At 55.4% G+C, this 23902-nt stretch overlaps 1 protein-coding gene across 4 annotated transcripts in view; it reads right to left on the bottom strand.

The window, feature by feature from the left end:
• The window catches only part of PTPRE (protein tyrosine phosphatase receptor type E), a 139141-nt gene that overhangs the window by 67439 nt on the left and 47800 nt on the right, over positions 1-23902 (bottom strand). For all 4 annotated transcript variants that reach the window (XM_066238542.1, XM_066238543.1, XM_066238544.1 and 1 more), the window contains exon 2: positions 14270-14292. The gene's annotated coding sequence lies outside the window, so the exon portion shown is untranslated. The remainder of the gene's footprint in view (positions 1-14269; positions 14293-23902) is intronic.

The following is a 23902-nucleotide window of genomic DNA, read 5'->3' as shown; positions in this document are numbered from 1 at the left end:
CCAGACGAGGCCGAGAGAATGATTATGTGCCTAGCCTGACAACTTTGCTTGAACGCTCAGCCAATCCGTCGTGACCCCTCTGGCGACGCCGCCTGCCCCAGGCTCCCCGTCATGCCATCCAGGAGAATTAATCAAATATCGCAGCGCTGCTGACAAACAAGGTTTCCACGTAGGTGTCTGTAAGCAGCTATCGCACGCGGCCAGTTATGAAACCACAGGAAGCCTTGGGTTCCGTCCAGTTTCGAACCCCCGCCTGTAGGCTCTGAGCCATCAGCAAAGCGCTAGCTGCGTGATGCTGTGTTGCTACTCCGAGTCCAAGGACCCTGAGAATTTAGAGGTCCTCGGGGACCCATCGATGTCCTTTAAATAGGGGCCTAGCAGGCACATAACTGGTTTTCATTGTCAGGCAGCCCATTAAAAGGCAAAGCAGGTGTTTGAACTTGGTCTCCTGGCTGCCACCCCCACGTTCCAGCAACCCGCTGCTTGCAGCCTGGGTCCTCCTGGTGGTGGCCACCATGGACGGACGCCCTTTCCCGCAGAAGGGAGAAAAACGAATGACCTCCATCCAGTTCAGACGGAGTCCCAAAAGCTAAGGGCTACGCCCACCCACTCATGCCACCAACTACTTGCATCGAATTTCCGTGTTGAGAGAAGAGGAAGGTCTTGAATCAGTCAGGTAAAGATAGAGTACAAGATGATGACTTGTGACCAACTTGTAGGGCTTACGCACCGAAGAGAATGACCAAGGTTCAAGTCCAGCACCTGAGCCGTGAACTCGCTGCGTGGCCCCGGGCACAGCACGGGGCTGGACAGTGTGTGCGCGGTGGACGGGGTGGTAAGAGACAGACCAGCCTGCAGGGCGGCCCCAGGACCCCCTGAGAGAGGCTGGGGGAAGGCTGGACATGCACCTGGGCCCGGCGAGCTCTCCGCGCCTGGAGCTCCGTCTCACCTTCGCACATCCAGCTGCAGGGACTGCTGCTCTCTTACCCTCCACGTCCTGGGAAATGGGCCTGCGGTGACCGAGGAAGAGACACGAGTGAGGTGGAAGAGACCTGAGTACGCGAAGGAAGCTGGGCTGACCTAAGCTGACTCTGTGTGGTGGCAGCGTGGGACCTCAGCATTCACACCTGTGATTGTTGTCATCTGTGAGTTGGATCAGAACCCCCTGGATTTCAGCCAGGCAAGCTGCTGATCTTTGGGCAGCCTGTCATCGCAGAAAGCACCACCTTCAGAAGCTGAGGGTCACCGTGTCACTCGCTGGTCTCCCAGCAACACTGAGAGCACCGTCAGCCCCACAGCTCACAACTCATTAACCCTGTGTCCCAGATGGCCTTGACTCTGCTCTGCCACCTCTCTGAAGTTTCCAGCGGCAGGGGCTGTTCTAGTGGGAACCGTCCACGCCTCCTCCTCAGTGCCTGGGCTTCAGACAGGTTTCCCAAGAGACAAAGTGCAGCGTGCTCTCCAGAGATGTGACAGAGGAGAAACAAGAGGACCAGGCTGCGTGGTCCAGAGGACGCATGGTCATCTGTCACCCTCGTTAACCAGGCGTGAGCGGGGGTGTGGGGGCAGGCTGGACTTGGCCCTTTCTGTCATTCCCTTATCCTCAGAAGTCACAGCACTGTCAACCGGGAGATAGACTTTGGGCTTCCGTCCCTGGGAAGATCTCAGAGACAGAACACGGGGAACAGTCAGTCTCCCAGGGAAGGGGGCAGAGAGGTCTCCTGCCACTGTCCTTGCTCTGCTCTGATGGAATAAGGGGCCATGGGATTGGGGCTGAGGTCAGATCCTTGGTGAACAGCCCAACAGTGAATAACAGGTCCTCGTCTTGGACCCCATCTTTAATTGACTTCAAACATACCCCTTTCAGTGTTAGTAGGTGGCTTTAAGTGGTGGGTGGTCCCTTAGCTCTTAGTAACTCTTGGGGGTGGGGAACTAAAAAAAGAACCACCATCAGAAACCCAGACTGAGCTGAGACAGGCAGGTCTGGCCCAGTTTGGGGACCAGTGCTGACCCGGAATGTACTGCTCCCCCATCTCCCCCAATCCAGGCAGAGAGTGAGTCAGAAGTAGCCACACGCCATCTGCAGTCTGCCTCGAAGCCACAGAGGGACACAGAACTTGGCCCTATCTGGGAAAGCAATCAGGAAACCCAGTCTGGTGCTGGACGGAGACCCCCAGGGGGTGCTGGCTGACTGGCACTGGACAGAGACAGTCCCCGGGGATTTACGGAGACCCCTGGAGTGCTGGCTGACTGGCGCTGGACGGAGACAGTCCCCGGGGATTTACGGAGACCCCTGGAGTGCTGGCTGACTGGCGCTGGACAGAGACAGTCCCCGGGGATTTACGGAGACCCCTGGAGTGCTGGCTGACTGGCGCTGGACGGAGACAGTCCCCGGGGATTTACGGAGACGCCGGGGGTGCTGGCTGACTGGCGCTGGACGGAGACAGTCCCCGGGGATTTACGGAGACGCCGGGAGTGCTGGCTGACTGGCGCTGGACGGAGACAGTCCCCGGGGATTTACGGAGACCCCCGGGGGTGCTGGCTGACTGGCGCTGGACGGAGACAGTCCCCGGGGATTTACGGAGACGCCGGGGGTGCTGGCTGACTGGCGCTGGACAGAGACAGTCCCCGGGGATTTACGGAGACCCCTGGAGTGCTGGCTGACTGGCGCTGGACGGAGACAGTCCCCGGGGATTTACGGAGACGCCGGGGGTGCTGGCTGACTGGCGCTGGACGGAGACAGTCCCCGGGGATTTACGGAGACCCCGGGGGTGCTGGCTGACTGGCGCTGGACGGAGACAGTCCCCAGGGATTTACGGAGACGCCGGGGGTGCTGGCTGACTGGCGCTGGACAGAGACAGTCCCCGGGGATTTACGGAGACGCCGGGGGTGCTGGCTGACTGGCACTGGATGGAGACAGTCCCCGGGGATTTACGGAGACCCCTGGAGTGCTGGCTGACTGGCGCTGGACGGAGACAGTCCCCGGGGATTTACGGAGACCCCTGGAGTGCTGGCTGACTGCACTGACCGCTCCATCTCGCTCCAAAAGCAGAGCAAGCAGTTTCCAGTCAGGACCCCACCCCCCAAACCCACGCACCGCCCGCCAGCACTGCGTGCGGGGACAGGAGACCCCTGGCCGCACGAGGGCCTGTTCCCGTGAGCGGGGGCGCGGACAGTATGACCACTGTCCGTAAAGAGGACAGAAGACCCCTCTAGAAAGTAATGACGGAATCAGGAGGCACTGAAGCTCTAGCCCATGACAGATCAGGTAGGTTCCTGCAGAAAAGAAACCCCTGATCACAAAACCACAGGCTACCAGTCCGGAGCTCTGACCGTCACTTCTCAGGCTGGGGGTGGCTTCCCACTGAGCTGTGAGCCACCCAGGCCCCCCCCCCCACACACACACAAGTGGCTCAGTGTGTGGGGCTGATGCTCGCCAGCCACACTCTGGAAGTTCCAAGCCATCTTATCTCCGAATTTCCGTTTTGTAAACGCCGTCTGAGGGGACAATGGCCCGCTATGCCACGGGCTTGGAGCCTTGATTCACACTTAGTGTGCCTCCTGTCACCTCCCCGGGTAGGGTCTGGACTGTCCGCCTCCTGGTCCCTGATAGCACACTCCACCTACAGGGTGGGGGTCCTGGTCTCACTGTCTGAGTGTCCCCAGACCCCAGGAAGCCCAACATTAAATAGGAGGTCAAAAAAAAAAAAAAAGAAAGAAAAGAAAAAGGAAAAAACCCACCATGGTAATGATAGGTCTGGCGAGAGACTACAGAAGCGAGGAAAAAGCTTTTTTCCTGCTGTCTTGAACCAGAAATCCAGGCTTTTATGCAGCCAGTGCAGTCGCGCTAAGTGCCACCCCGGGCACCACAGACAGCAAAGGCGGAGCGGTCCCCTCCGTGCACTACCTTCCCCTCCCTCCTCCACGCTCCGCGTCCTTCACGCGTTCGCTCACTCCCGCATCAGACACAGGCATCCTGAGGTCCGCTAGGTGCAGGCAGCCCCCCGGGGCTTCAAAGACAACAGGGACACTGCTGTCCTCTAAGGAGGTGACAACCCCCGCAGGGAGCCAAACCAAATCGATTGTGCTCCCTCTGCGCGACTCTAACCACGGGTTCACCGCGTTCATTTCAAGTGACGTGCTGCACTTTGTATCAGTCACGGATAAAGTAGCAAAGAGCAGTTATATATATATGCCTTTCTACAGCTGAGCAGATAGCTCGAGGTCAGCAGGCCACACTTTGCATTTGCCTTTTCATTTCCCAAGATCAGTGTTTAATTTTCTTTTAACCACATCCCTGAAGAAAGCCGTTCACTGTGGGTTTAAGAGACTCAGACAGAATCACAACCGGATTGCTGAGGCCCCGCGGAGACCCTGTGGAGATGGGGAATCCGTCTCCCACAGGACCTGTGATTAGGTCAGGAATTTCTGTGTGTCCCTCTTCCCAGCGGTCGGCTCCTCTAGGGGCATCTGGCCACTAGGTCCTCCGACTAGGGGCAATTTCATGTCCACCCCCCCCCCAGATTTCTCAGAGACACTGTTGTTACCCTTGGACATGTTGTATTACGTAAAACAGACAAAGTTTTATGAAATGCGTCGTCGCCTCGATGAAATAAAAGTTGAGTGGGGTTTTTTGCTTTTTGTTTTTTAATCTTTAAGATGCATTTAAGAAAAGACGTCCACACTGGCGAACAATGAAGACTCCCCTCTGCGCTATTACTGTACACACCCAGAGTTGGGACGTGGGTTTCTGGTCAGGTACTGGTCTTTGGACTTGGTCCCTGGTTTCCGGGGGTGGCCCATCAGCAGACAAAGCAGTCGAGGCTGCTGGTCCAGGCTGGTGCTTGGCCCCCTCAGAGCAGCCAGATAGCGCCCACACTCCTTCCCCTAGGCCTGGGGCATGGTGAACAGCGCCCTGGCACAGGGGGTGTCTCAGTGGGGACACCCAGTTCAAGAAAGCCCTGACCCCGGGCCTCAGATGTCATTTAAAGCAGATCATCCTGAAAGAAAAGCATCCCTCCCCCCCGCCACCTCCAACACGTCCGCCTCCCGCCCCTGTGCTTTCTAGCGTCCCCACCTTGCACACGGGTGACGTTTTGTGCTGTTCTTTTTGCACTAGAGCCCTTCTGTGTCCCCTGAGGTCCCATCTTGGACAGACGTAATTCTAGAGCCTGGCCAGGGTGGGCGACTCAGGAGAGGGGGGACCTTAGGAAGCGGGTGGCTTGATTAAAGCCACACAGCCAAGGAGGATAGATGTCAGGCCTCCTGACCCTCCCCCTGCTCCCATCCCCGCCCGGGTCCCCCACCCCTCCTCCTTTCCTGGTCCTCTTGTTTCCACCGCTGACTCTACTAAGCAGTCTGCCTCCCTACCACCCCCCTCCCCAAACCGTCCTCTGTTTTCCTCTGATGCGGACCCTCTCCTGCCCTCTGGCCCTTCTCGGTCTCTGTAGTGACGCCCCTCTTCCCGAGGCAGCACGTGTATGCCCAACGCTGGCTCCCTGGTGCGGGGTGGAGGGCACAAGGTGTGATGGCATGTCCCCCCAGCTCACTGGCCTCTGTGCTCAGGCCAGGCAGGATGTGTCACTGAACAGACAGATGGCCACACCCTTCCTTCCTCTGCAGGAATGGGGATGAGGTGAGCAGAAACAGAAGGGAGCCTGAGACAAGCCAACAACTCCGGTAACCAAGACAACCTCCCCCCACCCACCCTGAGCCACTGTCAAATAAGGTGACGGACCAGAAGGGGCGACCAGGTCCCAGCTGGGCAGACAGAGGCCACTTGGAGTAAACAGAGTGGACAGGCAGGAAGCATGACAAACACTGTGGAAATGGATTATGTCCCTACGTTTCCGTTAGGGAAAACCTACCACGTGGCTTCCCGAGTGGAGTGGGTTTGTCATAACACAGGAAAAAAACAAACAAAAAAACCCTGGTTTAAAAAGTTACACAATTCTCAAAAACATCTTTATAGACAGAGACATGCTAGAGTGTTTAATGAGGCGCCATCTCCTCTACGGGAGAACCCCAGGGCCACAGCGTGACATCATCACTGCCATTGACCAAGAGCCTGGGGACGTTACCACATCCCCTGTCCCACATGCCCAGAGGACCACAGCGCTCAGGTTAGCATCAAAAACAATATTTTAAAGGAAACATGACTTAATCCTCAGCTCCAGAGAAGAAAAACACTCAGCTTCTGGCTAGTGAATCAGTCATTAAGAATTAAATAAATCCACCCACAACGGGAAACAGCCTGCAGTACGTCAGGGCTGGCTTCGCAGGGGGAGGAAGCCTTGGAAACAGCACTGCACTCACAGGGAATCACAACCAACTGGGGCTGCAGAGACCCCACGGAGACCCCGCGCCTCCCACTGTGCGCCTTCCGGACCTCCCCACATCTCAGCCACACGCACTCCCCAGCCTAGCTTTCCCTGAGAGCGCTCGGAAGAGGGGGTGGCGGTGGCCCTGGGGGTTTCCATGGTTTCCGACAAGATGAAGCGATCTTCCTTCCCAGGGAATCACTTCTTCATGTCGAATAAGCCATGACACCCCCCCCCCCCCAGAGCCACCTGCCCCAGTAGACATCAGAACAGCGGGCGGAGTCCCCTGTCGTGGTGTGATTCACTGACGTTTCGGCTTGTGTGTCGGGACCGGAGCCCACGGGCCCCCAGCCCTGACTCCCTGCACACCAGCGACACCCTGGAAAGACCAAGGCTGCTTGTGAACCTCGTTTCTCCCCCGTTAGTAAAGTCCCCCCTTTCTGTGCTCCCGCTTCTTCCGGGAGGCAGTGGGGGCGGCTGCCCGACGGAGAGATGGCAGGAAAGAGGAAAATGCCCAGGGCAGCTTTCAGAGGGGAGCTCGTTACAGATGTACATCACATCCGATGGGCAAACTGCGTCCCGGACGGGAAGGCGACAGAGGCACATGGCCCCAGACATGCGTGACACGCAGCAATGGCCGCGTCAGGGGCACGGCTGCTGTTAGCTCAACACCCAGAGAGGCGTCGCCCGGGATCACAGACCTTCACGCCCTGAAGAGAACTTTAAAAAATATCTCTCCCTATGTAGCCTCTCACTATGTAGACAAAGGAGGCGTGGCTTGGGACCTGTCCAGGTCATTCCGCGTTCGAGAAGGACACTCTCTTGCTGCCCGTTCCTTTTCTAAGCTCCCTGTGCAGAAAGACACAATCAGCACTGGTATCTCCGACCTTGGTTGTTTTTTGTTTTTGTTTTTCAAGAGCTCACACAACCGTGAGCCCGCAGGGGAGGAACGTCAGGTGGGCAAAGGGACCAACCACTGGCCACATCTGCCGTCGAAAAGGAAGCCTTGCCTGACCAGGCGGTGGCGCAGTAGATAGAGCGTCAGACTGGGATGTGGAGGACCCAGGTTCGAGACCCCCGAGGCTGCCAGCTTGAGCGCGGGCTCATCTGGTTTAAACAAAAAACTCACCAGCTTAGACCCACAGTCGCTGGCTCCAGCAAGGGGTTACTCGGTCTGCTGAAGGCCCACGGTCAAGGCACATATGAGAAAGCAATCAATGAACAACTAAGGTGTTGCAACGCGCAATCAAAAACTAATGATTGATGCTTCTCATCTCTCTCCGTTCCTGTCTGTCTGTCCCTGTCTATCCCTCTCTCTGACTCACTCTCTGTCTCTGTAAAATAAAAATAAAAAAAGAAAAGAAAAGGAGGCCTGGCAAGTGTGTGGACGGAGATCAGAGACTTGATTTGGTCAGCAGATAATGTGTGGAAATCGTTGGAAACCCCGAGACAAGATCCACTCGAGGGTTCGGAAATTGTTCCAAACTCTCGATCTCCTGGCAAATTGTGGGCAGAACCGGCGGGAAGGGGGTCTTCTGTAGTCACGTCCTCCGTCCAGTCCTGGAATCACTTGCAACATGATTATTTTTTCATAATGGAAAGCTCTGTTTCCTGTTGGCTGGCAGGTACCTCCCAGTCTGGTGGAGGTGAGGAGAGGACCTGGCACAGCGTGGGGGACGCCTGCCCCCTGTGGCCGCAGCCGCTGACCTGCGCTCTGCTCCCTCTGCGCTCTTTCTAAGGCGGAGGTGAGAGCGCCCCCTTACACTGCCTCCAGGTGCCCCCGAGCCACAAGGGAGATAACAAACCTGGACATCTTCCTCTGCCGGCTGCCACCTGCTCTCCCAGCATGGGGGGGGGTTACCACGAACCCAGGGGCTATCAGCAGGAGGCACTCCAGCTATCAGTTATCCGGCAAAACAGGAAATAGATCATCAGGTCCTGTTCTGCTGACTAAAAATCTCACCAACATGACGTCTTTTTAAAAGAATGAATTTCTCTGCCCACCACAGGCCACAGGGTACCCACCATGCACGGCAGCTTTTAGGAGGAACCTGAACAGACAGTGGGACCGTGTCTGAGAGCAAATCCATCTCGGTGGATGAAGCTGTTTGAAATCAGTGAAGTACCGTCAACATGTTTTGTGTGGTTTTTTTTAAAGTTAAGTTCAATCAGGCCTTATCATAAAATAACACAAATGCCTATTTTGTTCTTGTGGGGCTCTTTTTTTTGTTTGTTTTTGGGGTTTTTTTTCTTTGCTTATTCTCACTTCCATTTAAAACAAAGGGAGGAACAGCCACTCAGAGGCTCCGTTCTGTGACCACAGCTTTGCTCAGCAGCTGGGATCTCCCCTTGTCCCACATTTGAAATACTTTACACTGAACTCTGAATCATAATAAGCAGTTTTTTGGAAACCACCTCACAATCGGCAATTTTTTAAGCTGAAGGCATCGAACCTCCTCGTGGCTCCTCGCCTGGCGCGCACGGGGATGTCCCCCAGCAGAAAAGCACAGAGGTGGGGGAGGGGAGTTCCCATAGCAAATGGGGACTGTCGCTGGCCATGAGAATGGACTCCTGACTCCGAGGCTCGGTGGGTCTGAGAACCCTCCCTGTAACACGCACAGCAAAGGTTCTATCCATCCCGTCTTCTTCACCCGGCGTGACTGATGCCGTTCCTTGGGCAGACCAGGGGACCTAAGGTGGGCCGCACCATCTGCCCCTACGAGGTGAGGACAGCCTCGCACACAGATCGTCGGCCCCGCCTCGTGGCCGTGGACACAAGCTCCTGGAAGGTCAGCTCACTGACCCCGCTGCCCGGGACCTCCCCCTTTCTCAGCACGTCACTGTGGACTGAACTTCCACGTCCTGTCACATCTTGCTGTTCGGGAAAATGAGGAGTGAGGTTTGGATAAAAATAGGAACTGGCCCGCTCAAAATGAGTGGGATTTTAGCACGTCGTCCAGCCAGCCCAGGGCCCCAACAATGGCCGGGGGTGGTTCTTCCTCTGAGGAGGGCCTCACCTTGGGTTCCTGGCAGCCCGACAGCCTGGCAGGCCCAGGGCAGAGGGCAGCTCCCCACCCCACCCCGGGGCCCCGCCTGGCCTGGCTGAGCCGTGGTGGACAGGAAGGGCTTCCCGGACAGAGCGCACCCCCGACTTCCTGCTGGGGCTGGACGGGGTGAACTGAGCCGGCCTGCCAGACTTTCACTGCACGGGCGCTGCCTCACAGCGTTCTGCATTTAAATACCTCAGGCATCTTATTACCACAGCAACCACAACACAATCCCCACGCGGGAGCCTTTCCCTTTACCTGGGGTCCTCCCAGAACGACGCCGGGGAGCCATCCCGGTCGGCGGGGATCCATGCTTTCAACCTCCTGCCTGTCGGCCACCGGGATTTCTCGGAGGAGAACTCCAGCTCGGGACCGGGGTTTGCCGGGCGCCCGGGGATGGGACGGGAGCTCATATAGGAGAGCCGAGTTCCCGTCCCTGCCGAGTGGAAACTGTGACCACTCACATCCAGGCCTTTGCGACATGACAAACGATTCCTCAGTGGATGCCGTGAGGAGGCACTTCTTGGAAGAATGTTGAAATTTTCCTGGCTGGAGGGGGTGGCAGGGGTGGGGGGTGGAAATGGAAAATAAAGAGGGATGAATCGGTCATCGTCAGATCTGAAGGCATTCTTCCACTGGGCCGTCGGCTCCTCGTTCAGTCTCTGGGCGACTAACTTCTCCGTTGGGAGAAACACTTTGTGCTCAGAAAGGAAAGCCGTGGGGACCGGGGGTGCTGAGAAAAAAACCCGTAACACAGCAGAGGAAGGAAACAGGGATCGGACCTCGCAGGATGTGCTCAGGGCTTCGGTGCCGTGCACATCTCACGCGCGTCTTGCTGCGGGCTCAGAACCGGCGCAGGACACGCAGCGCTGTGCGCGGGCGCGCGGAACCCCAGGCGGGGCGCGCGCGGAACCCCAGGCGGGGCGCGCGCGGAACCCCAGGCGGGGCGCGCGCGGAACCCCAGGCGGGGCGCGCGCGGAACCCCAGGCGGGGCGCGCGGAGAGCACGGTCATGGCGGCTCGCCGGCCCGGGCAGCACACACTTGACTGAAAACCCTTCAGGCCCTTTTCTTCTGTCCTGCCACGGTGGCCCTTCAGAACGGCACCAGGGATGATAAATGACGCGGGGGACAAAAGACACACAGATCGAAACCATCGGGGGGAGGGAGCACGAATCGTTCCCGAGGGCAAGGCCGGTAAACGGATATTCTAGGTGAAATTTCAATTTAAATCCACTGTTACTTAATAGCTGTGCTCAGTTTGTTTTTCTTTTATATTCCGTGGCTATTCCCATGAAACCAAAGTGAAATAGTCGAATTACAAGTATAATTTAATCTTACTTACTGGGGATACCCTTTGGTAGAACAACAGAAGACCTCAAAGGGCCTGAAGAGAAAATATTTAAACCTTAATTCCGTGCCTTCCATAAATTCTTAATTCTGAAATTCCATTGCATTATTTGAGAACTATGCAGCGAAGACCCACAGAGTTGCAAGCATGCTCTACGGGGGGAGACTTTGGTCATATCCAACAAGCGATATGAACTACAGTATTACTTCCCAGGTTTGTTTTTAAATACGAGAAATTAAAAATATGAAAATGGGTGAATGTGCTAACAAACACTCCTCTTAATCCAGTTTAATCCAGAAAATATTTACTTTTTCTTTTTTTAAAATTCAGGCCCTGGCTAGCGGGCTCAATGGTAGACTGGGTTCAGTTCCCAGTCAAGGCACACAGGAGAAGTGCCCATCTACTTCTCCTCCTCTCCTCTCTCTTTTTTTCTCTCTCTCTTCTCTTCCCACAGCCATGGCTCGGTTGGAGCGAGTTGGCCCTGGGCACTGAGGATGGCTCCGGGCACTGAGGATGGCTCCATAGCCTCCACCTCAGGAGCAAAGAACTCAGTTGCTGAGCAACAGCACAACACCCCAGATGGGCAGAGTATCGCCCCCTGGTGGGCATGCTGGGTGGATCCCAGATGGGGCGCATGTGGGAGCCTGTCTCTCTGCCTCCTGTCTTTTCATTGAATTAAAAAAAGAAGAATTGAAATGTTAACATAGCATTGGTTTACTGAATGAAGAGTCAGGGACTGTTGCTAGAGAGGAAGAGTTCTCCTGAGAGCTGTGACAGTGCCAGCAGACACACTGCTGCCCAGGTAAATTTTCTCTCGAAACGTTGAAAATGATTGCCATCCTTGTGTGATGACGTCAATAACAATTTCAAGTGCTTCCTCTGGGTCACCTCACTACAATGTCACGGTAGTCCTAGGGCTCCACCGACTGACGGGGAGGAAGGAGGCATTATGCCCACTCAGCAGGTTGCTACTGGATTCCTCTGCAGCCAGCTGACCACATGTGGACGGAGGTCTGGGGACAGTCTCCAACCTCAGGACACCTCCTCTCTCCCACACTGCCCAGGGGTGAGCCACTTATGCAGTTCTGACTGACTCAAAAGCCAAGTTTCCAATTCCACACGTTAGAAATAAGTTCTTTTCTGTCGGTGGAAATCCTGACGCTCAGGGACAAGGCACAAATGTTTCACAACGAAATGGCCACAAGCTTTAAAGACCAGTCTGAGGTTCTAGCCGGACGCCCAGCTGTGGGTCCCAGCGGTCAGGCAGCCAGGACTGTTAGGGGTTCATGCGTCCAGCCCCACTGGTTTCCCCACCTCTGAGAGAACGAGTCCCAGAATCAGAAGCCTGTTTACCCCAAGAACACACACAGCTTCCTAACGCGGAACTTTGCTTCCCCATTGACGCGGAAGCTAAGGGTGGGAAGGCCGGGCCCAAGGACAGGGAGATGCTGCCCAGAGCAGCTCCGGTGGAAACAGAGGAGAGGAGGCAACACCCGGAGGAGTGCTCAGCGACCTCTGGATGGTGGACGCACTTCTGAGAGTCGGTCACCGGCTCTGAGATCACGCAGGGAGGTGGGGAGCCCCGGAAGCCCAGGCCGCGGGATCGCAGCTGAGAGAGCTGCTGACCACTCACGGTAGCAGGTCACCTAACCAACAGTCCAGGCGCTCCTGAGGCCGGCGGGCGGGCGGCAAGACTGGGTGTGGGGGGGCTGGCGCTGAGCCGAGAGCCCAGGAAGAAGCCACCGTCAGACCCTTTGAACGAATCAGGACCGGCTGCCTGCACTGCGGAAGGAGACAAGTCCAGGGGCCCGACCCGAGATACTTCATCCTGGCACCACGGGGACCCGCTGCTTCTGCCGAGCAGGTGATGCGTCCATTCACAGCGGCGTGAATGAGCCAGTACTCCTCGCTGGGGGTTTGCTGGCAATGGGGTCTGCTGATCTCTTGTGACTGAATCTCTATCCCATTAACATCATTCCACTAACAACCATTCTCTGCGATCTCATGGCTGACAGATGCTGTAGACCAGGGGTAGTCAACCTTTTCATCCCTACCGCCCACTTCTGTATCTCTGTTAGCAGTAACTTCTCTAACCGTCCACTGGTTCCACAGTCATGGTGATTTATAAAGTAGGGAAGTCACTTTACTTTGTAACATTTATAAAGCAGAGTTACAGCAAGTTAAAGCATATAGTAATAATTACTGACCAAGGACTTTATGTTGGATTTTCGCTAAGTTTGGCAGAATAAATCTTTATAAAACAACTTACTATAGTTAAATCTATCTTTTTATTTACACTTTGGTTGCTCCGCTACTGCCCACCATGAAAGCTGGAACGCCCACTAGGGGGCGGTAGGGACCAGGTTGACCACCACTGCTCTAGAGTCTAGGACATCATGGCATTGAGAAAGGACAACATCCGATGATGGAGTGACACAGAAGGCGGATGACACAACAGGCTTAGCAAGCAGGCAGCAGACAGAGACTGTCCCCTTCTCATCCTGATTAAGTCGCTGATGACGTTTGGCGTTCCTGCGAGACAGCAGCGTGGAACGCAACCAGAACTCACTCACTCCCAGAGCACCCACAGCATTTAGGCCTGGATAAAATAGGGCCACAAAGGGTACACCCCCCACACACACACACACTACCACCAAAAGAGAAGGCCCACCAGGGCATCAGAACTGGCCTACTGATTTCAGGATAGTTCAGAGCAAAGTCCAAGTATTTCAGACAAGGTGACGCATTTAAGAAATACAGCTTCCTAGGCGGCCCGTACCCGGGTCCCCTTCTCGAAAAGGTGAGCCTCCCCACCCACGGCAGGTCAGGGCCAGGTGCTACCTGCCCACAGGTGGCGGCCCGTCCAAAAGCTCTTCAATTTTCCTCCCTTCAGTGTCATTAGGGAACTTGACCCCAGGACGTTGGTTGTTAAGTAGAACACAAAAAGGGGATGGTGTTTTCTTTGTCTCAATACTAGGACATCAAAACCAAAGGCAATGGTGGCCTGGATCTCAAAAGGCATAAAATTAGGTGACGACAACACTTTTCTTTCTTTCTCCCCCCCCCCCTTTTAAAACAAAAGGGCCATCCAGAAAAACTTCCCTTCAGTAGCGGATCATTTAAGAAGCAATTACCATCCATGCAGTTTGGTGCCACTGAGCTCCCTATAGTGATCGGATGTGCACCGCTGAGATAAGGCAAGGCCCTTTCAAAGGCAGGACAGCTCAGTGAAAGGGAAGGGAGCCCGCGGAAACTGTGTTCTCAACAATGCACTTCAGGACACCGAACCGCTGAGCCAGATTTTAAACTCTCTCTCTCTCTCTCTCTCTCACACACACACACACACACACACACACACACACACACGAACAAGGGGTGATACAACCTGTTCGAGCAAGTTAAGGCATAAAATTCAAAAGAACACGCTGACCACATGGCCTTCTTTCTCAAGAAGATAATGTTTCTCTAACCATGAAACCCACCCATGGTTTTTTTTTGAAGGGGGGTCATTGACGACACATCGGAAATAATTTAAAAAAAATGTTGTACTCACCCAGGGAAAATGCTGGCTATAGTCTGAAAAAAAGAAAGAGAAAGAGAATGTTAGCCTCCTGGGTCATAGGTTTAGTTGCTAATTCTAGCCACTTCTGTCTCTATGTCACCGGTGAAAGGTGTCCATTTTTTTTCCTCATTGTTGGGGTCTCCCAGAGGGCCTTTTTTATCTACAGGACCATAAATGGTTTTTTGCTGAAATCAGCGGCTTTCACAAGTGTCCCACCCCCAACACTCCTATAATCTCTGGCGGTCAGTTGATGGTGGAGGGTTAGTGGCTGACCTTGATCTAAAATGTGTGCCCCCAAAATGCCCCACCCATCAGCGGCTCCTCCTTGTAGGCTTCCAATGCCCCCCCCAGGCAGTCCCCTCTGCCCAACTTCTCCAGAGAGAGCTGCTTAAGACACACTCCATTTAACCTTTATTCACCTTACTCACTCCCCACGAATTTAAACTCTTAACAGTTTTTTTCCCCAAAAGTTTTATTGAGATTTAACTCACACATCATAAACCAGGTCACCTGTTTTAGAGTGTATATGATTCAACGGGCTGTAGCCCACTCATCAGTTTTGCAAACATCACCATAATCTCATTCTAGAGCATCGTCATCATTCCGAAAGAAACCCCAGGCCCATTTATCAGCTCGTGAACTCCCCAGCCCTGCTCCACGTTCCAGCCCGCCCTCTCTCCACAGCCCATGACCCCAGGGGCCACTGACCCACTGGCTGTCTATGGGTTGGCCTACTCTGGACACTTCGGATACATAGGACCCTACAATACATGACACGTGCAGCTGGCTGTTTCCACGTAGTACAATGTTCGCGAGGTTTGTCCACGTTGGCACCAGGACCAGTAATTCGATCCTTTTTATGGACGAGTACGGCCCCCCTGTATGGCTGGGTCACATTTTGTTGTCTATTCACTCCTCAGCGGACCGACCCGGCTCCCCTGTTCTTGTTCAAGTGGCCAGCAGGCAGCCTCACCGGGAGGGCTCTGAGCCAGCACTGACCTCCAGCATGGCTGGAGACAGGCTCAGCGGTCATCCCGCACTTGCACGGCAGAGAATGGACTTGGTCGTCACTATGTGTAAACGGCTAACGCAGAACACAGCGTTTTCTCTCTCATTAGGCGTGGCCGGGTCAGATACCATAAAGCAAAGATGATCAGGACTCTATCTACACTCTGCAATTGTAACAAGTCGTACTAACTATAAACAGCTGATTGTGGGGTCGGTTTGGAGGGAAAGAAGCAACAGTAGCAGTTCTGGCTGCTAAGGAATTTTAAATCCACATGGGGGAATCCACAGCTATCATGAATCTTAATGGTGGAAGATTTCATGTCTAACCCTTCCCCCCACACACTGGGAACAGGTAAGGATGTCCACACTCACCACTCACACGTAACATTGTACTGGAAGTCCTAGTCAACGCAAAATAGACAAGAAGAAGAAATAAAACAAAGAAATTGGAAAGAAAAAATATTAATACTTTCTTAATTCTCCAAAAACATGATTGTCTACAAGAAAAATCCCAAAGAATCTACAAAAACAGTGACTGGGGACTCTCTGTGGAATGATGTCAACAATCATAGGGTTTGCAGAGAGCCACAGAGCACAGTGTGGGACAGCAAACAGAGGCAGGTGAGGGGCACCGAGGCGGTCGTGGGAGGATGGGGACCTTGGCGTCTCTGTGGGAATAACTTATTATAAGAGGCTACCCAGGCCAAGCCCCAGAAAGTACCTGGGAAGATGTGGGAGAGGACACCTTGTGTTGTCTGCCTGGGACCCAGCACGGGGACCAGCCAGGAGCAACGGTACCCTTGATATTTCAGGGGGGTTGACAGGAATGGTGAAAACTACCTCCCACGCAATGCTGAGTCATGCTAACGTAAAGTAAGGCCCAGGGACAGGCCGGAGCAGGGCTGCAGGCTCTAGTCAAACCGAGCCACAAACCACCAGGAACATGGCAGCCCCGTGAGAGCCAGGTAGGACTCTGTCAGCGGCTGCTTCAATAAGTGAACAAAGCATGACGAACTGCTTCCCAAACCCAAATGATACTTTTAAACTAAGCTCTGAATGAATGCTGTTTTCTTTTCTTTTTTTTTTTAAACAAAGCAAGAACACCCAGGATGGCAGACTCTACAAAACAGATCAGTGTCCCGGTTTGGGGCCTCACACTTGTCAGCGTGAAACCACAAGGGGCAGCTTCTCTAATACACGAGTACAGTAAAAACCAAGCAACCCGCATGTCCCCTAAGGCCAACCTTGATCACGTGGACACTTCCTGCAGCCCAAGGCCTGGAGGCCAACGGCTACTATGGGACCGAGCAAGACTCTGGACAAGGTGAAAGGAGCCCATTAGGAAACGGGGGAGGGGAGGCTGGACCCACGGACACATCTGCTCCACTGGGGGTGCAGGGGGAGGGTGGGCATTGGGGTGCTTGCACAGTGTCCCTCCACAACTGAAAGGGTCCCCGGTCTCATCTAGAGTATCACCGTCCTCTTAAAAACAGAAAGGAGAGGGGCTGTTAGATTTATGGTCGGTCAAGGACCTCGGCGGGCGGCCGGTGATGCTGTCTCTCCCACGGCCCACAGCTCACGCTAGGAGGCAGGCTGAGTCCCATTTCAAGGATGAGAAGATTGAGACTTGACCGCTGTCACACACAGAGCAGGGCCGCGGGCAGCCGGGATCCAGAGACAGGCCACGCAGGGGAACCCAGCCTCCATGATAGTGACGTTCATCTCTATTGTTTTTCTGCATCCTTTTCCCTGAGTGAAGCTAGAATTTCTTTTCTTTACATTCTTACTGTCCGGGGCCCAGCCTACCAGTTGAGGGTGTGGGGTGGGCATGAAGGATGTTCTATTCAGGGCGACACGGATCCTGGAGAAGCCCTCACCCTAGAAACGGCTCCGCCGTGGTCTGAGCCCCAGAGAGACCTGGAAAGGCCCAGGCGGCCACACACTTCCTGTGGGGGGCGGTGCGTCTGCAGGCATGGCTCAGCTCACAGAGGTCTGGACCAGCTGACCACGGAGGTCCGTGCCGGCCACACAGGCATAGCCACTCGCTTCCCGAGACCAGGGGTGGGGAGGAAGCCCAGCGAGACCCTGGGAGAGAGGTGGTGAGAGGACACGGAACAGGTGAAGTCCACCCTGGGGGTGAGGGGGGCCAGGTCAGGCTGGCGGCTGGCGGCTGGTGGCTGGCGGCTGGCAGGCAGGCGCTCCCGCAGGAAGTGGGCTCACTGCAAGGTTTGGCCCAGATGGCTCATGAGATAGAGAGAGAACCAGCCACACGATTGTGCACCCCGACCTTGCAAGACAGAAGATGACAGCATTGAGAATCAACCCATTGGAGCCGTTCCGATCCGAAGGGGAAATTTAAATTATTTCCAATTTGTCAAGTGGTGAGGTGGACAGAACCGGGCATTCTTCCCAGATTCAGACTGAAGAATCCAGCCTCCTCCCTGCTCACCCCTGGCCCGCGGCACCGTAAACACCGCAGCGGGCGGGACATCTGTGGCTCAGGCTGTATCTACAGCTTCTCCTTTCCAACGGGCAGCAGCATTTAGAACATTTTGCAGAGAACATTTGCATCTAAAACAAAAAATGTTTGCACACCTAGTTCTACCTGTGGAACATATCCAGAATGTAACCTTATAACAGGTTAACATGTTACAGAGCTGAGGGCACCTAGGGAAGAGTCCAGCTAGTGCAATTAAACACCACGGACTCTGGCCTGGAAGGGAACGTCACCGGGATCGGTCAGAACAAAGCTGTCCCGACCGCATTCTTCCGGGCTCCCCGTCACTGCCCAAAAGGCACGGCATTGTCCTGATCCACTTGAAATAGTGAGAGGTGTCACTCACTACCAATTATGTCGACAACAGCTGGGATGACTCACTTGGACAGACGGTCGGAAAAGCAGGAAAAGCGGTCAGTACCCGTGAGAACACAGCAGTGACCCTGTCCCAGGCACTCTGTGCCTGGCATGGGGGGCGTGCCACCTCAGGGGGTCACGTTCACTGCCCGCGGGGTGGAAAGTCAGGAGGTGGGCAGGCGGGGGAGTGTGCACAGGGCGCCCGGACTCACCTGGGCGCAGGTGCGCACTGATGCCACTCCGCCAAGTCTCACTGTTTCCTGGTTTACCTTCCAGGCCTCAGCAAAGCTGTTCATTCCTGTCCTTCCCACCGCATGGAAAGGTCTGGAAGTAGCTGCTGAGACCAGCTGGGGGAGGGAACCCTCCCGAGTGGCCGGAGAGGGCAGGGTCTTCCTCTGCCCCCCTGCAGCCAGCACGCCGCCCTGAGCAGGTCGGAGGGCGGGGGCAGTGGTCCTCACGACAACGTTGCTAGCGCCAGGGAAAGAGCCCTTTCCTCAAGCAGCCAGACCGCCAGTCTAAGAGCAACAGGCAGCTCTTCAGAATCCTTCAGGGGCAGCTGCTACGCAGAGACCTGTGTGCATCCCTCAGAAGCCGGCATGAGGGGAAGGAGACACGGTCGGGATGGTCCTAGAACTGTCCGACACGGGTAACCGCCGCTCTATGAGTGACGGTCCTGTCCACACGGCAACAGCACACAAACGCAAACATCAAACGGGCGAGAAAAGCGAGCCCTCTGGCCGGCCTGCAGGTGACTTTCCTGAAGCATGCCACCCCCCTGCAGGGCCGCCCCTTCACAAGGGGCCGTCTGTGAGCCTGCCCTCCCTCACTTCTTGTTTTTAGTTACGCACCTGTGACCAAGCCCGCTTCTTCACTCAGCAACACTCTTCTTCCAAATGGGGTCCCATCCAGAGCCCCACTGACCTGTTCTCTTGCTCCTGGGTGCTGGCTCTTGTCCACCCCTTCTCAAACTCACCCCTCTGGCTGCAGTAAACTGAGTCAGCTCAGCCGAGGCCCGAGAACATGTCGGCCAGTGCCCTCCCACCCTGGAGGCCCCGTGCCCAGGGCGGCCCAGGCTCCTCATGTCACATCGAGACGTTCTCCGTACCAACTCCGCACCTCAACCTCTGTTCCCCAGTTAGCAGAAAAGTGAGACCAGCAGGCATCCTGTGACCCCGTGACCTCTTTCCTTTCTCTCCACCACTGCTCGCTGGCCAGGAAGCGCAGCCTGGAATAAAGAGACTGGACGACAAACTGCCCACTGATGGAAAACGTGGGGACCAGCTGACCACAGATGGTTTCTGAGCCTGTTTCTCTGGACCCCCCTTGTTGGGAGAAGTAATTTTATAATCTATACACAGGGCCATGGTTTTCTAGAGAAACCAGAGAGAAATAGCCAAGTGCTGAGAAGCATGCGGGCCCGGGGGGACGTTCTCAATCCTGTGATGAACAGGTAGATGAATGTCATGTTCTGTGATGGAGTAACAGAAATGTGATCCCAGCCTGCTGTGGCCCAGACATATCCGAGGACTGTTGTCACCTGGCAGGTGATTCTGTAACATTCAGTTACCCTCAAGCTTGGCGCTGGGGGCCAGGTCTGACACCACCCCAGTATGAAGGGTCCCCCGTGCCCACACCTGAACCTGAACACGCCTACATGTCTCCACTGACCGGGTGAGGAGGTAGAGAATGGCCAGCTCAGGGTGGCAGTGACCTCACCCAAGAACTGCTTCGTCTGCAGGCCCTGGGCCTCCTTGCTGACCTGTGCCAGACCCTTGATCACACTTTACCTGATGCTGTCATCTCCTCACCCCAGCGGGGTGAATGGGGCAGAGAGGGGAGCATTTCTGGAGAGCAAGGCCAGCTTTACTCCTCTCACTGGGGTCACGTTGTGCAAGGGACTCAGGATGGGCTTGCTGGGTGCGTGGTGCTCATGGTAACTGGCTGCTAACTCTGATGCCAAAGGCATTTTCCTTCTCCTAGTAATGCGAGTTCACTGAACTGCAGAGAAAATGATTTATCTCTTATACTTAGATGGTAAATGGATGCCTGCAGGTGTTATTTAATATAGTGCCAATCTGAAATGCCCCACCGCTCACCAGGAGACCCTCGGCCCATGACCAGGCTGCTAACTGTGCGTACACAGGGCTATACCGGTGACTGTCCTCACATTCAGCTGGACACAGCAGCAGCTGCAGGGGCCCAGGGCGAAGTGACGGTCCCCAAGGCCACCTAACGGATGAGCCGAGCACTAAGCAATTATCCAGGAGGCTCACCATCCCCGTGGGCTCAGAAGGAAGGGAAAGTTAAATCGTGCTTCTTAATTTAAAACTAAGCATTGTTGCTGTTAATTAAAATGCTCGTTACCACCAATCCCGTACAAGTGGCAAAGGAACAGGTCAGATGGTCTCCTGCACCTGGGTTAATCGAAGCAACTTTATTAGCCCACAGTAGTGACGGCAGTCAGTGAACAAAGGACATGGTGGTGTTGCTGATTGAGTTGGCAAGGACAAGCAGAGCAGAGAATGGTGGTGGACGGCCCTCTGGATAGCTTAACAGAGCCTGACCGTTCAGGGAGAAAGCCTCAGGTGAGACCACAAGTGACCGACACCAGGTTCACGACCCCCTCTAACTCTGGGGGTCCCCCTCCTACTTTTATCACCAACTCCCCTTCCAGTGTCCCTCCGAAACTCGCAGTGTGCTTGTTGACCGTGGTGTCCAGGGAGGGAACTTCCTGGAGTCCCCGGGCCCACACGAATGGTCTTTCGCCGTCTTCCAGACGCACCAGTCTTCCCTGCCTCATGCCTTTGCTCACGCTGTCCCCAATCGAGAGCTACCCAAAGCTGCGAGGTGGGCTCAGGCCCACCCTCCTGTTCTGACCCTCCAGGCTTGTCCGAGCCCTGCAGACTTCCCTGACCCTCCCTCCTGGGGCTCTGGAACCAGAACGCTGGCCTTGCTGCCCTGTCCCCCGCCTGCCTGCTCCCTCCAGCCGCCCGGCCGAGAGGCACAAGACGGCAGGACTCAGGCGAGGGCCCGTTTGCCACCGTCTCAGCTGCCCCCTCCCCATGTGGGCGGGTTCAGTCCACATTGGACAGATGGCCAAAGCAAGGTATAGACCATCCACTGAGGACGCAGGTTTGGAAGCCAGTTTGGTCCTTTCTGGACAGAAGCCCCGTCATCTCCAGGGTTCCTTTCCCCACCATGTGAGCCGTTCTGCGCATGCGCCACGCATCAGCAAACACCAAGGCTGCGTGGATGAGTGAGATGGACACGCCCACCCGGCCGGCGCGCTCACTGAGGGTCTGCTGTGGGCAGGGCCGCGCCAGGTACGGAGAACTGAGAGATTCCAACACGAAGGTCATGGACAGGAGTTGGAAGGTTTTTCCCCTGAAGAACGTCCACACGGCAGGTGTCTACACAGACCCCTCACACGCAGGGGCGGGCACTCCGGTCACGGCGAGCCCGGGACAATGACCGACGGAGGCAGCAGAGCCTAACCCTGCGTCCCAGGCCCGCATCAGGGCTCCCGTCTCGAGAATGAGATTCCCAGATACACGACACCAACAGCGGCGGGGAAGCCAGGGAGTGCGGGGTGGCAGTCTGGAAGTGGCAGAGGATCGGAATCCTGGCTTTGACCTTGGGACACGTCACTTAGCTTTGATGAGCCTCAGCTTAGTTACGGGGGTTACAGTCCTTACTGGGCTGGGTGGGCAAGTGAGATCACCCTCACCAAAGACCCGGGACCGAGCTCGGGAGTCCGCACGCCCGGACGGAGGCCTGGACAGGATGCCTGGAGAGAGGACGGGAGGGGCCGAATGTGGACAGTGCATCTGGGAGCAGTCACGAGGCCGCTCCGATGGTCCAGCTGAGGGCGGGAGGTGCACCCCCCCACCCAAGGGCGGGCGCAGCAGGGAAGCAGCTGAGGTCCGCGGCTATTCAAAGATCCAGGGGCAGTGCCCACCATATGGGAGGGGGGCGGCCATAAGTGAAGAAGAAGGAAGGGGAGGGAAGAAATCAAGGTGACCTCCAGCCTGAACGGGGCCCTGGGGAGAAGGCTGGCTACCCACCAAGGTGGGTTCTAGACTCAAAGTGCCCAGGGAGTGGCTCGTGTGAGCATCCGTCACGGACGCCCCGAGCAGGTCCCTGAGAGACTGAGGAAACAGACTACCATCACAAGAAACCGCGAAAACCTTTCTGGAAAAGGCACAACTCTTTTTCAGGAACACAGTGCCTGGAGCATTGACACTGGTTAGTGACTTCTAGGAAAGACTCTGAAAAGGAGGAAACCAGATAAGTAAAAGATCTGCCAATTACCAGTTATTTTGTAAAAATAAAATATATTTTTGTTTAACGATTCCCACCCTCCCTATCCCCCCCCCCACCTAACTGGCCAACCTGACCCATCAGCTCACTACTAGGAATCTGTGTGGAATGCAGAAAGAAGAGGCTAGCTCTAAAGGGGGCAGGGACAGGGACAGGGACTGCCCCAAGCATCACCAGTGTCATCTGAAAGAGAAAGAGCCAGGTGCTCCCACTGAACACGGAGCTCACAATGGGAGGTGAGCCCGGGGTGCACACACCGCTGAGCTGTGGTCAGAAATGTCCCCCGGCTTGAGGACAAGCACCTATTTTTCCTCCGGCTGCCACTGATCAAGTTCTGCGGCGTGAGTCCTCCAGAGGGAAGAACACTGAGGCATTCACTGGAAACAAAACCACATTATCGCAGCAAGTATGCCGCGAGCCGCTCCGGGGTAGCCGCGGCACAGACGTGTAATGTCTGACCGGGTTGTTTGTCTGCCTACGAAGGTCAGCCCTCCTCCTCCCGGGAAGGCCGCACGCCCGTCATTCTCAAAGAAAACTGTTTTCCTTCTTTACAACGCGAGGCATCCTCTTAGAATGCGTGGATTTGAGCGGCTTCTACGGTCTGGATAATCCCAGGCGTTCAGGTCAACGTGGAGACGTCAACAGGGGGCAGGCAGGCACCCCAGGCATGACCCGCGGCTGGCCCAGTGATCCAAGTCCGAGGGAGGGAGGGAGACGCAGAGTGGGTGCTCCCCCAGCCAGAGCCCTGCCCACTGCCCCCGTGGAAGGCTGGGTGACCTCGCCAGCTGGTGACCCTGGGCAGGTCCAGTGTGGTCTCTAGACTTCGATGGCCTTTACACATGAGGTCATGGGTAGCTTCAGATGTTGGTCCAAGGACGCAGTGCTGTGTGAATGAGCTTGTGACCATGAGGCCCAGGGGCTGTGGGTGGCAGTGAGGTGGAGCCACGTGTCCAGGGGTCAGAGTGGCTTGGATGGTCTGTCCGGCACCATGCTGGGCACTCTCAGTCCAGGGGCCCATCTAATCCCCACAATAAACTTTTTTTTTTCCTTTACGGGAATGTATGAGATAACAGAAGCTGAGCCCTGTCACATGCCATCGTGGAAGTCAAGTACAGGACATGCAATTATAGGAGAGTAGAAAGACTATTAGGAAATTATGATACCAAAGAAATCAATCCAGGGACATGCCCACGGCAGCTGTGAAGCAAACTGCAGGTGGTCAGTAAGAGGCAGAGCTGGAAGCCACATCCCACCAGATCCACCTCCCAGCCCCTGGACATCAAGGCCCCCCAAGGCTAGGGGCTCCTTATGCTTCAGTCAAGTACTTCCTGGGAGACAGGCTGCATGTGGAGCAATCCCCAGGGCCATACAAGAGGAGGTGTCAGGACCCAGCATTCAGAGGGAGGACACTGGCAGGGATGCTCTCTCACCCACAATGCTCT

Source organism: Saccopteryx bilineata, chromosome 7 (genome assembly GCF_036850765.1).
Source record: "Saccopteryx bilineata isolate mSacBil1 chromosome 7, mSacBil1_pri_phased_curated, whole genome shotgun sequence".
NCBI classification, from domain to species: Eukaryota; Metazoa; Chordata; class Mammalia; order Chiroptera; family Emballonuridae; genus Saccopteryx; species Saccopteryx bilineata.
This window is presented reverse-complemented; position numbering and strand designations above follow the sequence as displayed.